This window comes from Mytilus edulis, chromosome 11 (genome assembly GCF_963676685.1).
Source record: "Mytilus edulis chromosome 11, xbMytEdul2.2, whole genome shotgun sequence".
Taxonomy (NCBI): domain Eukaryota; kingdom Metazoa; phylum Mollusca; class Bivalvia; order Mytilida; family Mytilidae; genus Mytilus; species Mytilus edulis.
In genome coordinates, this window is record NC_092354.1 from 28,957,152 (window position 1) to 28,972,760 (window position 15,609).

The window sequence follows — 15,609 nt, forward strand, 5'->3', positions numbered from 1 at the left end:
TTTGATAAAGCTGTGGTTGGTTCAAGTTTTCTTTTTGATCAAATGACTGATTTAAGGTAACATCAAAAAGATTGACAAATTTACAGTAAAATATGAAAAAAATATCAATAAGGTAACATCCGAATGAATATCCAAAAAGTGGTTACATTGAATAAAAAATGTTGATATTTTTTGATAAAGCTGTGGTTGGTTCATGTTTTCTTTTTGATCAAATGACCGATTTGCGGTAACATAAAAAAAAAATAAAAAAATTGACAAATTTACAGTAAAATATGAAAAAAATATCAATAAGGTAACAGCCGAATGAATATCCAAAAAGTGGTTACATTGAATAAAAAATGTTGATATTTTTTGATAAAGCTATGGTTGGTTCATTTTTTCTTCTTGATCAAATGACCGATTTAAGGTAACATAAAAAAAATAATAAAAGAATTGACAAATTTACAGTAAAATAAATAAAAAATATCAATAAGGTAACATCCGAATGAATATCTGAAAAGTGGTTAAATTGAATGAAAAATGTTGGAATGTTTTGATAAAACTGTGGTTGGTTCAAGTTTTCTTTTTGATCAAATGACTGATTTAAGGTAACATCAAAAAGATTGACAAATTTACAGTAAAATATGAAAAAAATATCAATAAGGTAACATCCGAATGAATATCTAAAAAGTGGTAAAATTGAATGAAAAATGATGAAATGTTTTGATGTGGTTGGTTCAAGTTTTCTTCTTGAGCAAATGACCGATTTAAGGTAACATCAAAAAAATTATCAAAAAAATTGACAAATTTACAGTAAAATATGAAAAAAATATCAATAAGATATCCGAATGAATATCCAAAAAGTGGCTACATTGAATGAAAAATGTTGATATTTTTTGATCAAGCTATGGTTGGTTCATGTTTTCGTCTTGATCAAATGACCGATTTAAGGTAACATAAAAAAAATTATCAAAAAAATTGACAAATTTACAGTAAAATATGAAAAAAATATCAATAAGGTAACATTCGAATGAATATCCAAAAAGTGGTTAAATTGAATAAAAAATCTTGAAATATTTTGATAAAGCTGTGGTTGGTTCAAGTTTTCTTCTTGATCAAATGAACGATTTAAGTTAACATAAAAAATTGACAAATTTACAGTAAAATATGAAAAAAAATATCAATAAGCTAACATCCGAATGAATATCCAAAAAGTGGTTACATTGAATGAAAAATGTTGATATTTTTTGATAAAGCTATGGTTGGTTCATGTTTTCTTCTTGATCAAATGACCGATTTAAGGTAACATAAAAAATATCAAAAAAATTGACAAATTTAAAGTTAAATACGAAAAAAATATCAATAAGGTAACATTCGAATGAATTTCCAAAATGTGGTTACATTGAATGAAAAATGTTGATATTTTTTGATAAAGCTATGGTTGGTTCATGTTTTCTTCTTGATCAAATGACCGATTTAAGGTAACATAAAAAAAATTATCAAAAAATGACAAATTTACAGTAAAATATATAAAAAATATCAATAAGGTAACATCCGAATGAATATCTGAAAAGTGGTTAAATTGAATGAAAAATGTTGGAATGTTTTGATGAAGCTGTGGTTGGTTCAAGTTTTCTTCTTGATCAAATGACCGATTTAAGTTAACATAAAAAATTGACAAATTTACAGTAAAATAAGAAAAAAATATCAATAAGGTAACATCCGAATGAATATCTAAAAAGTGGTTAAATTGAATGAAAAATGATGAAATGTTTTGATAAAGCTGTGGTTGGTTCAAGTTTTCTTCTTGATCAAATGACCGATTTAAGGTAACAACAAAAAAATTATCAAAAAAATTGACAAATTTACAGTAAAATATGAAAAAAATATCAATAAGGTAACATCCGGAATGAATATCTGAAAAGTGGTTAAATTGAATAAAAAATGTTGGAATGTTTTGGTGAAGCTGTGGTTGGTTCAAGTTTTCTTCTGGATCAAATGACCGATTTAAGTTAACATAAAAAATTGTCAAATTTACAGTAAAATAAGAAAAAAATATCAATAAGGTAACATCCGAATGAATATCCAAAATGTGGTTACATTGAATGAAAAATTTTGATATTTTTTGATAAAGCTGTGGTTGGTTCATGTGTTCTTCTTGATCAAATGACCGATTTAAGGTAACATCAAAATATTATCAAAAAATTGACACATTTACAGTAAAATATCCAAAAAAATATCAAAAAGGTAACAACCGAAAGAATATACAAAAAGTGGTTATATTGAATAAAAAATCTTGAAATATTTTGATAAAGCTGTGGTTGGTTCAAATTTTCTTCTTGATCAAATGACCGATTTAAGGTAACATCAAAAAAATTATCAAAAAAATTGACAAAGGAGTATGTTCGATAAGGTCCTAAAATGGCCCTCTTTTTTAGCGTAAATTTCAAATTCGAATTTATTGATCAATATCATGGTAAATTATATCTAATACATTGACTAGCTAGGATATAAGCCATTTTGTTGAAAATTTTACGTTTCTGCGTTTTATTATGACGTCACAAGATGTACTCATATTGATTTTTCACGAAAAAATCAATGAAAATGGGTAAATTTCCATAGATTATTGGACAGGAAACATAGAGCGCATACGTCGACAACAAAGATCTTTTAAAATAATGTTTGTGAAGACATTTCATATGTTTTCTTTGAATATTAAGCTTGTCGACACCTGCGCTCTATGTTTCCTGGTCCTTTATTTGGTTGAAATCCAGCTGATTTTGTCAAATTTCACCAAAATCCCTTATCTTGACCATTTTGGGATGTAAAAATCAACGTTTTAGAATTGAACTTTGACAAAAACAGTTCTGTTTAACTTTCTCACATGTCTTTAAGGCAACTAAAAACAATTATTGTCTTTTAACTATGAACTTTATAATTGGGGCCAAATATGACCCTTACCGAACTTACTCCTTTACAGTAAAATATGAAAAAAATCTCAATAAGGTAACATCCGAATGAATATCCAAAAAGTGGTTACATTGAATGAAAAATGTTGATATTTTTTGATAAAGCTATGGTTGGTTCATGTTTTCTTCTTGATCAAATGACCGATTTAAGGTAACATAAAAAAATTATCAAAAAAATTGACAAATTTACAGTAAAATATGAATTGTCATTGATATGGTTATATTAACAATTTAGCTGTTTACAAACTTTAGAATTTTTGAAATGCTAAGGCTTTTCTACCTCAGGCATATATTACCTTAGCTGGATTTGGCAAAACTTTTAGGATTGATTGATTGTTGGTTGCTTTACGCCGCATTAGCACAAAAAGGCTATATCGCGGCGAGAGCTAATTCAAATATTTTTACAATTTAAAGCATATTTTTAAAATAAGACAAAAAGTCCTTCAATATACTAAAATTCTTGACCAAAGCAAATTGATTAGATACAAATAAAAATCAACAGTAAAATAACGTGTTAAAAATTAAAATCGATTTAAATATAATAACATTTTTATATTCTATAATAAATTCTAATTTCTTTTAAAAAAGCAACAATATTTGTAAATGGAACATTATTAAATAAATCATACATAATGTTGACATTGAAATGCTTCTTACGAATATCAGCAGAGTCAATACAATTAATTAAAACATGTTTAATAGTATACTTGCAGTTGCAAGGAACATTGTGGTTCATCTTTATTTTTTAAAAGATACTTGTGTGTTATTCTAGTATGACCAATGCGACATCTAGTAATAACACACTGATCTTTTCTGCACATAATATTATTAAAAGGTTTGCCTAAATTCGGTTTAATTTCATGCAATTTATTATCATCTTTTTTACTCCATTTATTATTCAATATATTAAAAACATATTCTCTAATATTAGATTTAGAATCAGTATATGGTATATCACAGTTAGATAGAGGGTCACCCAGGGCATTCTTTGCCTCAAGGTCTACAGCTGTGTTTTCAAGGATTCCAACACGACTCGGAACCCAAAGAAATATTATTTCTTTCGGAAGAATTTTTAAATTCCTCATTACATATACAATATTGAGAATTGTTGGGTTTTTAATTTTAGTATTTCGTATAGCTTGTAATCATGAAAGTGAATCCGAACATATAATTTTGGATTTATCTGAAGAAGCAATAAATTGCAAAGCCAAAATCAATGCTTCTGCTTCAGCAGTAAAGATAGATGCATCAGATGGCAAACGGAGAGTTGCAGCTCTGTCCCTGAAGACAGCAGCAGATGCAATTCTAGCACCATCTTTTGATCCATCAGTATAGACAGTTGAAAAATCTAGATAATCGGCTTTAATTTCAGCATAGTGTTGCTGAATTTAAAGAGGATTTGTTTTATTTTTAATGTGTTCACGGAGATCAAATATCATTTTTGGTTTGGGAAGTTCCCATGGAGGACATGCTAAAGACAAGTATTATAAATCTAGTACTTCAGACAATCCAAGTGAAAAGGGGAAGAGACAACCTAAATGTAAAACATGTGGAAAATCCATGAAAGGCCACAAAAAACTAACTTGTCAAATAAATCAAATTCAATGATGTAAAGATTTTGAAATATAATAAAAATTATGTCTTTCTCTTTGCAAACATAAATAAATAACAATTGTGTTATTTTGTATCAATATCAATTTATTTTTATATGCAGCTGGTCAATCCTGTTATTCCTTTATCTTGTCTGGTTAGAGGCGGAGCTTTGTCTATATTTAATTACTACATTACAGATGTTGGTCAAATCTGTGACGTCACACTCCCGCCAAATGCCAAGTTAGTGTTAGACATTGCACTTATAATGCAAAATTTACAGTATAAAAGCATCAAAGACACAAACTCTGTGGTTCTATTGATGTAATAATGGTGTCAGAACACTCCTGTGGAATTTTTGTATTTATGTTGCATTTGTAGGGGTTCTAAGGGGGAAAATCAGTTATTAGGTGATTTCTCAGAACAATTTTTAATGAGAATTGTTAGCACAAAATGGAAGTAGAAACTCTATGGATATCCTTATGGCTTGACCTTGATATATGTGATTAAAAGAGTATTTTCTACAATACCATGTCCCAGTTTTGGGATAATTTGTTTCTAAATGAATTTATAGGTCTTGTACGATGAAAGGTGAAATGAGGTTTGACACCCAGCGGTAAAATCAATATATCTTCTTACTGGAGGCATGCATCAAAAATCTGAGACACGGTTTTGTTTATTGTGAATGGTTGATTAAAGGGATGAAAACAAATTTTTACTACCACCTAAAAGTGCAATTTTCATCCAAGTTGGATGACCACTTTTTTTGTCAATTAATGAGCTATATTTTGAGATTAATTATACCAAAAAATAATTTAGCTATAGATTAAGAAAGAGTTAAAGACTTTAAAAATCCATTGAATAGTTTTTGAGTAATTAATCTTTAAAGACTGTTGATTGGAGTCAGAAAATTCTGACTGTAGTGCTAACTTAAATATTGAATTAGTACATATGCATTCAGTAGAAGAAAAAATACATTAGTTTAAATGTTCTTTCGATATGTCTTTACTTAAGTCGCAATATAAACCGACTATTTCAGAGTAATATCCACAGATAATAACATATTTTAATCATGTTAACCAAATATGTTATAATACGAATAACATAGTAACCAACATACATGTACATATATTGTTCAATCCAGAGAAATGAGATGATTGGGTACTTCAACTTTATATTCTTTCAGTTTTACAATAGTATTCTTCTACGCAACATATCTTTTGTTTGAAACGCCTTCTGTGCAAAATAACATTTTAACCACAGCTTTGATTTTTCGTATCAATAATGCTATTTTTATTATCTAGATAATTTCCCTGTGTTTTGAGTGTATATATGACAATTTTTGCTAGTAGTTACAAAATCAAATCCCAATCTTTCAAATGTTCGCTGTGATTATAAAGTGATAACGACCCTTTAAGTTCCAATGTTATACATTTTTTTCAAAATCAAGAAACTATAAAAAGTATATACATTAATTTTCATCTGATACTATAATAACTTTTTACAATTGAATGGAGATGGACAGTTGATTCCAACTAAGTTAACTTAAATATTCATGAATTGTAGATAGGGGAAATACAGATAGCCAATGGCTCCAAAAGGCGAAAAATCAACCTAAAGTATAAGGGCCGTACAGCCAAGTTGACGGCCTGGAATGGACTAGCAGATACTGTTGGTGGCTGCCATCTCCAGGCCGGAAAGATCTACCGGATAAAAAGTGTTGTTCCCACCAATGATTTTCATGACTGCAGATGCTATAACGCCTCTCCGTCAACAACCTTTGAGGTATTTCGTATACTTATTCGTTTTCATCTTTTTTCATTAAGTTTTATCCTTTGACCAAACGAAGAACGACAATGAACGTTATACTAAACTCTAAATAAAAAAAAAAAAAAATCATTAAAAACACATTCAAAACTTGTAACGGCAAGAGGCTCCTTACTTTGGACAGACGCAATAGTACGGCGGTGTTGAACATGTTTGATGATATGATGGACGATTTTAACGACCTTGCATGGCTATATACAGCCCTCGCACGATCTACACCCTCCCCATATACCTCCGTATTATATATAATATATATTGAGGGTAAATTATATAGCTTTCCAAATACCGTTTTGATTCCTAACATCACTGAAGAGACATTTATTGTCGAAATCCTGATCTGGTGTACAAAAAGTATATTGACACTTTATGTTTGTGGCATAACATCTTGGCCACCAGTTCATTGTTTTCTGTTTAGTATTGAATTTATATTAAGATCCATTTTGTTACATCTTGTGATCAATTTTTTTTGGCAATTGCCAATGGCAGTCAGCAGGGTTAAAGAACATCAGTTGTTCGACCTCTTAGTCAAATGCGTTTGGTTTAAATATACTTTTTCACTTTTTTTGTCTTTTTGAAAAATGTTGTTTGTGCTGTATTTAGACCCTTCTACAACGAAATTTGTTTTACATGCACGCGTATAAAAATTGCGGTTTTTATCCAACGCAATCATAGGTTTGAACGTAGTTTTCAATTTAGACTTGTATATATATGATGGATGTATTCAAAAGCTTGATTCAAGAAATTGGATCTTTTTTTAAATATGATTTAGTATTTAGTAAAGCAGAAATTAATTTGTATTGCAGTTATTGGAAGACAGGGAAGAGGATACTGGAATCATTGACGGGATCGTAGAGTCGGTTTCGTTTGAAAGGTACGTTTTCCCTGGCGGCACGTCATTTTATTTTATTGCTATCGTGAATTAAGAAAGATTTTGTTTTTGTACATAGAAAAAAATCCAGCAAAGCCCAATTTAATAGATTAACGTATCGCACGACACCTGTGCCGACCCTTTTCATGCATAAAATATTAGTGTGTAATTTAATGAATGCGAGTTAAGCGAAAGTTTTTTTAAAAACAATTTTTCGGAAACACGAGAGAAAATATATCCGTAAAATTGAAAAATTCATTTAAAATATAGTGAGAAAACCAAAGACCTACTGTTTCAAATTTTGCATTCAATATTTTGTGTATTTCTATTGATGGAAGGTTTTGAACTTCTAAATATCATTTACATTTGTACAACACATTTCAAAAGTATTTGTCCTATATGTTTTCTTCAAGGTAACCAAATTTTAGTAAGAGAAACATTAAAAGTTTGGGCACTCCTTGAAGATGAAGACCACCGATAATATAGGAAAAATGTTAAATATTTACTTTCAATCGTTTATCTTAATACACAATGGAATTTCCAAGTCTCACGAAAAAGCCGTCCGCAATGACCATAAAACTTCTACGTAAAGTTTATGAAACTATTATATTTTTTTTTTAGATTTTAAGATAAACGTGATATAGCTCGATGGGAGTAAAATAAATGTAATAGTGTGAAAAAGGAGATATAAAAGGCAATGTTTTGCACATACTATTTCATATAAATTAATATAGGTCTTGTTTTTGAATTTCAGCAATATAATAGAAGTAGAGGACGAGTACTTCAACATACCCAAGAATATGCTAATGGCAGTCTTTCCATCTGGACAATTTGTTCAGAACACAAATATTCGCACCAAAAGGAGGAGAGAAGAGGTTATAGAAATGTAAGTATTTTTTTACTTTTGGTCCGATATGTTTCTCTCTATACATAAAATCGGACATCAGAAACGGTTTAGTTAAGAAAAATAACAAAACTGCTCTTCACTTATCGTTATGGCGTCAATAAGTTTCTGTGAATAATTATTAAACAAAATCTGTAAAAAGAATGTTTTGGAATACTTTTGAAATATATTGATTCTCTTGCATATTATAACTATCACGCACCAGTGAGAAATGCGTAAATGAGAATGTAAATGACTATATAATAGTGCGTCTATTGTGACATTTTCCAAATTTAAATTTAGTTTAGTATTTGTATTATCAAAATAAACGTGACTGCTTTTTCTTAAAATGCAAGGTAAAATAAAACATGCTTTTTTTCATCACTTTTATATCAAATTCATATAGTTTTGTGTTGTACGAACTGTCGAAGATGTGTTACATTGATGATATAATGTGCTAAATGTGTAATTTTTACATTTCAGAATGGATTCCAAAAAACAGAAAACAGACTAAAGGATGCCAGTGAATGATAATTAAAATTGATAACATTTTATTATAGATTTTTTTTAATAAAGATTAACACGTTAACATCGCAATTGCACTTAAATACAATTAAAATCACTGAAAAGACTTTATACATCAAGGAAACGAAACGAGCACTACAAACTCGCTATAAAGAGCTAAACTAAGAAACGAAAAACTCACTCAAATTGGTGACCCTATATGCTTATAAAGAAGTCCACCTTTTCGTATAACCTATACGGAAATCCGCCGTTCATTCGCGTTCTTGGCACTATGTCATGAAAGAAACCAATACATAATTATTATATACACTTGTAATGTAACTGCAGTTTCCTAGTTCTTAGTATTTTTCTAACTCTTTCGTCATCCGTGCGACCATATACTTTAATATGGAGTTTGTTTTTGCTAATATGACTTAACATCTATAAACACAGTTTGCAATATATATGAAGATGACGTCAATGTGTTCATATCTAGAAAAAAAAATCATAAGTACAGATGGTCATATTATATAATTTATATCAACATAAAACTCATAACAATTTTTTTAGCAATGAAATTTCACCGGTATTTTTTTCTTTTCAGGATTTATTTCGTTATGGGATGTAAACTAATTCTTTATACTTTACAATATCAGAAATAGCTGAAATTTTATTTTTAACATATATCACTTCCCACTTCGCATAGCTTATGTTGAAATAATATATATTTACCTGCCCATGGTGGTATTGAAACCATAAAAAAGCTGTATTTCCTCTGTTCAGAGGCAGTGAGAATTCTTTGCAGATCAGCTTTTGGGCCAATCCCATCAAATTTGTCCATTCAAAGAAGAGAATAGGATCAAGTCCATTAACAAATACAAACGCACATATCAGTGCTCTCTGAAAGTTTTTCCAATTTTTGGTCCAAAATAATTTCCATCTGGAAATTGGCCAAAGAATATTAACTGTAATACCCGCCACTGGTCATAAATTTGGTAATTTCTGGTTTTAACTGCGTCCACTTTATATTATAAGTTATGTTCACTTGTTTTACGGTGAAAAATGTTCACTACGAAATTGTACACTGACCACTTCTATACTCAACAACAGTTGTTAGGTAACACTGCTTTAAGAAATTTATAAATTTTAAACGGTTTATGCAAAAGAATATTTTAATTCAAAGTATAATATAAAAGTGAAATTATTGCTTTGTTCTTTCATATGTATGAAGTTGAAACTCGTAACAAACTTATTAACAATTACTAGTGCGTTGCGTAAGTTATTCAGTGTAGAACTTATGTAAGTAAAAAATGTTTATATTCTGTTCACATCAAATAATGTTTTATTGCTTAGATATCAATACCAACTGTCTACATTTTCAATTTTTAAAGTACATAGATTGGATAAAATTGTAAAACAAAGTTCTTTTCTAAATGTAACACGAGTTCTGCTGATGAATCAACAACCGAAATTGGATATGAATCCTTTTTATTGTTGGATCGCTAGAGGGCGCTGCAAGGGTACTGCAGTGTATCAACCAATAAAACCGGTGGGCGTGTCTATTTCTATATTTTTTATTTTATTTTAAGTGAAATACATTTTGGACTTTTTGGTTTGAAATCATTTTTTCATTGTTGGCCAAAATTCAACAATTATTCAATCATTTTAAGGCTGTTGCTTTCATCAGATTTTTTTTAATTGAAATTGTTGCTATAGAAAAAAGGCTATCATGTCACAAAATGTAACCTTATCTTTGCAAGTCATTTAAAAAAAACCTGATTGTTTACTATTTTTATACTGTCTAGAAATAATTTAATAAGCAGCATTCAACCACAGAATCTCTAGCATAATTGTAGATCCCCTCTTAACAATTAAATTTAATGAATATATTATTTTTAGGTTTGAAAATTTTAAATTTAATTGCCTGGAGTTTAGGGAAGTTCCTCTCTCAAAGATTTATAAATTTTGAAGTTTTTATAAACCAGGAAGAACATGCATGTACAAATGCAATATTCAATCATTTCATATCTATTTTTGTGTAATCAAAATTTATTAAAATTTAACTTGATATTTATTATTTACTAACGATTTAAACAAACCCCGACATATTTTTAACTGAACTGTAATCATGCATCAAATTTTACAGTTTTATTTAACTTGCACTTCACTTTCCTGTACGTTGCGTGGACCTAGTTATCTCCCTTTGGTCTCCGCTTAATAATACGAATAATCTGACACAATTTCGTATCCGGGGATTTTATGATCTATAATTCATAAATAAGATCTATAAAATGGTTTTACTTCATATTTTATACCCCTCCATACGTTACCAAACCTAATTCAGAAATGATTTGGGATTTTCCGTAGACCTACGAAATTTTCAATGAAATATTTCAACTACCATCGTTGTTTTAGCATACTTTTATAACACTTTTCATAAATAGCTATACATAATAGTGAAGCTTATTCATTTAAGATTTTGATCCTACAATGTTTATTTAAGTACGAGTTGCAATAAGACTATACGAGGTAAAAAACCACGAGGTGTGCACGTTAAAAAAAAAACGGTTAACTCTGACCTTTTATCACGTGACCAATGTCTTGAACTAAGACGCCATTAAATCGTTTGCCGTTCAACTGTTTAACTGCCGGTATTTAAAGAAATATAACAAAATATCTTTATGTTGAATTTTTAGGAAGTAAATTGAATCAATGATGCAATTTGAGGATTCCTTTTTATGGAATCATGGTTCCTTTGGAGGTTGGTTTTTATGATTTGTTATGGCTTCAAAACTAAATTGGTGTATCTAGAATATAGTAAACAAGAATACATCTACAAAATAATCAGAGGTTGAATAAAAAAAAACTTGATTCTAAATTAATGTAAAGCATTACAATTGTTGGCTAACACTTACATTTTTTTTAATTTTGCACAACATATTATTTCCCTTTACTTTATTATCAGAAACATCTTTCGTTCATAGGACAATAGTAAAGTATATTGCCATATATTTGCATTATTGTTAAAAACTTTTAATATATCTATTTGTGTTATTTTTCAGAGAAAAGCCAAACCTATGCTGTAGAGGCAATAATGGACAAAAAAAGAGAGGTTCCAAGGTACAATACCTAATTAAATGGGAGGGATGTTCTGAAAGTGATAATTCTTGGGAACTAAGTAGGAATATCCCTCAAAAACTTCACAAGTTATTCAATAAAAAATGAGGAAAAAATATATTAATCTTATGATTGCTTGTTTTTTTTTGGTTTTTTTTCAATTTTTTTTTTTTATGGTTCATTAAACCAGAAATCGGATGTTGTGAAATTAGTACATTTCCAGATTCAAAAAATGAAAAATGTGACTTAGTATGTTGATGTAAGGCTAACTTTTAAAGTTATGCATATTTATTTCAACATAGTTTTATAGAAATGTTTGCATAATTCTGTAATGATATCAATTTTTAGATTAATGCTTGATAGAATCTTATGCAATTCAAATAATAACCTACACTTAAGTCGAATTGATGTCGAAGGGTTTTAGACTACTGTATGAAGGGGTTGTTGTTGCTAATGACATACTGGTAAATATAAATTAAATGAGAATGGTATTCACTGGTAAGGAGGAATATAAGAGAAAATGATTACAGTTATGAAAAAGGGATATAAGCTATTTTAACTGACCCATCAAAATTGAGAAGAAAAAAATATCCCTTGAAATTGAAGTAATATGTTCAACCTTAAAAGCATCTAACTTGCTTTACCAACATTTATCACTGATAAAGAAAAATTATACCAGGAACATATATATGTTGTTAGATAAACTGTTCCCAGCTGTCACATTGTTTGGATTTTGACATTAAAATTTGTAAACAAAATATTTTTTGCTTTTTCTTTCTTTTACATTTATCTTTTGGCCAAAACCCGGAATTACCCTTATCCGCTTCCGGAATCGGATCCGATATTGTATTTGTCTTCTCGCGGTAGCCATTTTTTTTCAATGTTGTTCTTGACAGTGAGATACGATTTTTCTCGGATTTACACATTATTTGTCGGCGATTTTCTGTTTAAAGCTAGCGGTTGAACAAATTGAACATCGCGTCATAAATAGTAATGGTGAAAATAAGTTGGAGATCGTTTATTTCATAGGAAACTTTGGTAAAAATGTTTGCAAAGTTATTTGTTTTATTTTCTTTCAAGGGCCGTCGGGCATGTCGGGCGTAGCTAGAAACCAAGAAGAAAGTCCGACTTCAAAAGTGGAAGGTCGCAGACCTCGGACCACCGCTAATTTGAACCCCTGCGTCCAAATTGAAAAGATCAGAACATTTCGTCTTCTAATTCAAAATTGACGCCAACAGCGTGATGAGTTAAACTTATTTTAATATACTACTGACGTAGTTGACTATGTATTGACGACAAACAATATCCCTACGACTTTTGCAATTTGGGAAATCTAAACTACTTGCCTTTAGAGATTTTCGTCGATTAAATATTTCATAAATTTGTTCTTTGACATCTTAGCCAAAAGCGCAGGGGTGCTCTACTTCCTATGTGCAACTTCAAAACTTTTGGGAAAATCGACAATCATTTAAGGTTTTTCTGGTCATATTTTTTGTAATCCAGAATGAAAACCTTGAAAAAACTGTCCAATTAGTTATAAACAACATAATATCCAGCTAGATAATAACAATGGCACTTATTTCAGCATTTATTGGGTTCAACACAAATCCAGGGTGCTCGCATAAGGCAGCTTAACTGCCTAAAAAAATAAGAAATTGTATGATTACCAATTAGATAACTCTCCACAAGAGACAAAATGTCACAGTTATTAATAAGTATGCTTTGAAAAGAAAACTTGAAACTTATCATGGTTACAAAATCAACTTATGAAAAGCTACCTGTATAAACATTTAAGTTTAACTTTATATGCTTCTTATTATATTTCAGACTGAAGAAGCTCCAGCAGAGATTGTATGGCTGACAGTTGAAGGGTTTAGCTTGCAAGAAGAAGATGTTCTAGTGTGCACAGATGAGAGTAGAGATATAAAAGTCTATCTCTGTGCCAGGTATCTTGTTGAGCCACTCTTCATCTTGGATGAGGAAGAAGATATAACCATAAGCATGTCCAACATCCTACCAGCTTCTGTTAGGGCAGAGATTGTACCAGCACTTCAGAAGGAAGTAGAATAAACAGTATAAGTCTTGTTTGGTAGAATGTTTTTTTGATAAAATAGTGATGACTACAAAATCATTGTCCACAAATTATAATGTATATGGGTAAATATCCATAGATTTTTTTAATTGGCAACATAGAAAAAAATGTTTCCAACATAGATCTTAATCAATAATCTTAATTAATAATCTTCGTAAAGACATTTTACCTGTCCAACGTGATTATATTAAATGTCAACAGCTGCACTTTATGTCTTATTATTACAAATTTGGTTGAAATTCAGCAGATAATTAAAATACCAGCAAAATCCCATATTCTGACCTATCTGGCTTCAATTCAATGCTTTAAAAAAAACCTTTTTAACTTTCTTACTTGTCTTTCAGTGAACAAACATTTTATCTTTTAACATAAAACTTTTATAATCAGGGTTAATTATTGCACTTAAAAGCTTAATTCTTTGGATAGCATCACATTAATTGTTCTCCAGTTATACCCAATGCATTTCTTCATGTAGAGAACCTGAATCATCACCTAGAGATGAAGGACCGATTTTTGCCTGTAGCGAATACATGTATTAACTAGATAACATTTTTCTTCTTCAAAAACATAGATGTTTTGGACTTTAAAATATTGTTAGTGTCAACAATCACTGAAAGAATTATATGTTTGCAAAATATACACCTTACAGTCAATTAAATCATGATTTAATGAAAAATAAATGTTAAATAATCTTTGTTAAATTATTATTTTATTTAATCTCGTTATAGATGCAGAGAAATTAATAGATCCTGGGTAGAGGATCTTAAACAGAACATCAAATTGGCTCCAAGAGGACATGTGACAGTTCTGCCGGTACTGATTGATCCTGAACAGGTATTTACATATTATGACGACAATAAGAAATTGGGGATAACTAAACTATCACAGATTAAGCTCTATCCTGTTAATTTGCAAATGGATTGATTGATTGTTGGTTGCTTTATGTCCAGTGGCAAATATTTCATGCATATTCAGGACGAGAACATGTTCACAATAAATACAATAGGTAGGTGGATACAATAGAGGCCATCTGGGAAAGGAGGGTTTATTGGATAGGGACAGAAATTTTGCCTTGCAACAGGCCAAGTACGGACCCCTCAAAGAGTTGTTGCAAGGGTTCGTAAAGGGATAATTCGCGATTTTTCACTTATCATCTTATTATGTTCATAATACCATAAAAAACATATTCACCAAGTTTTATTTTGATATGAAATCTAATAAAGAAGAAAATTGGGAATTATTAATTTTATTTCTTGAAGCTTCCTGACTTATGTGACGTAGTTTAAGTCTTTGATGCATGCCGGGAGTGAAAATATCTCATTTAAGTCTTGTTCGTTAACAATCTAATTACGCGATTTAAAGCGCATCGACGACTTTTGGTGTAGCTATTAACCAACGAAAAATAAGTGATAGCCATGCAACTTTTAAAATTAGATCGTGTGGTTATTTTAATACGAATTTTAATAATAAAATTAATTCATACATAGAACATTTTTATGATTTGTTTTGTACAAATACTTTAAACAAACATATGAAATTGACATGATCAATAATGTATTAAAAATACATGTTTGTATTCTGACGTTTTTGCTTCATTACAGCAAACATTTTCACTTGCTTGTACGGTGGAAATAAAATGTGTATTGTTTTGTGACACCTAAAGAATGTTGAATGCGTAGGTTAACTCAAGGTAATTAAAAGATTAGCATTATGTAATTCTAATCCTTTGATCCTCATTCAGTGAAATCTAGGCGTCACGGTTGACTGGCATTCAGGTGTG

General features: G+C 29.8%; 1 long non-coding RNA gene across 1 annotated transcript; it reads left to right on the plus strand.

Moving 5' to 3' along the window:
* The first annotated feature begins 6,043 nt into the window (after nucleotides 1-6,043).
* On the plus strand, nucleotides 6,044-8,113 carry LOC139494795 (uncharacterized). The gene is made up of 3 exons (XR_011657153.1): nucleotides 6,044-6,323; nucleotides 7,169-7,236; nucleotides 7,988-8,113. It is a non-coding gene; the product is annotated as an uncharacterized lncRNA (long non-coding RNA).
* Nucleotides 8,114-15,609: the final 7,496 nt, after the last annotated feature.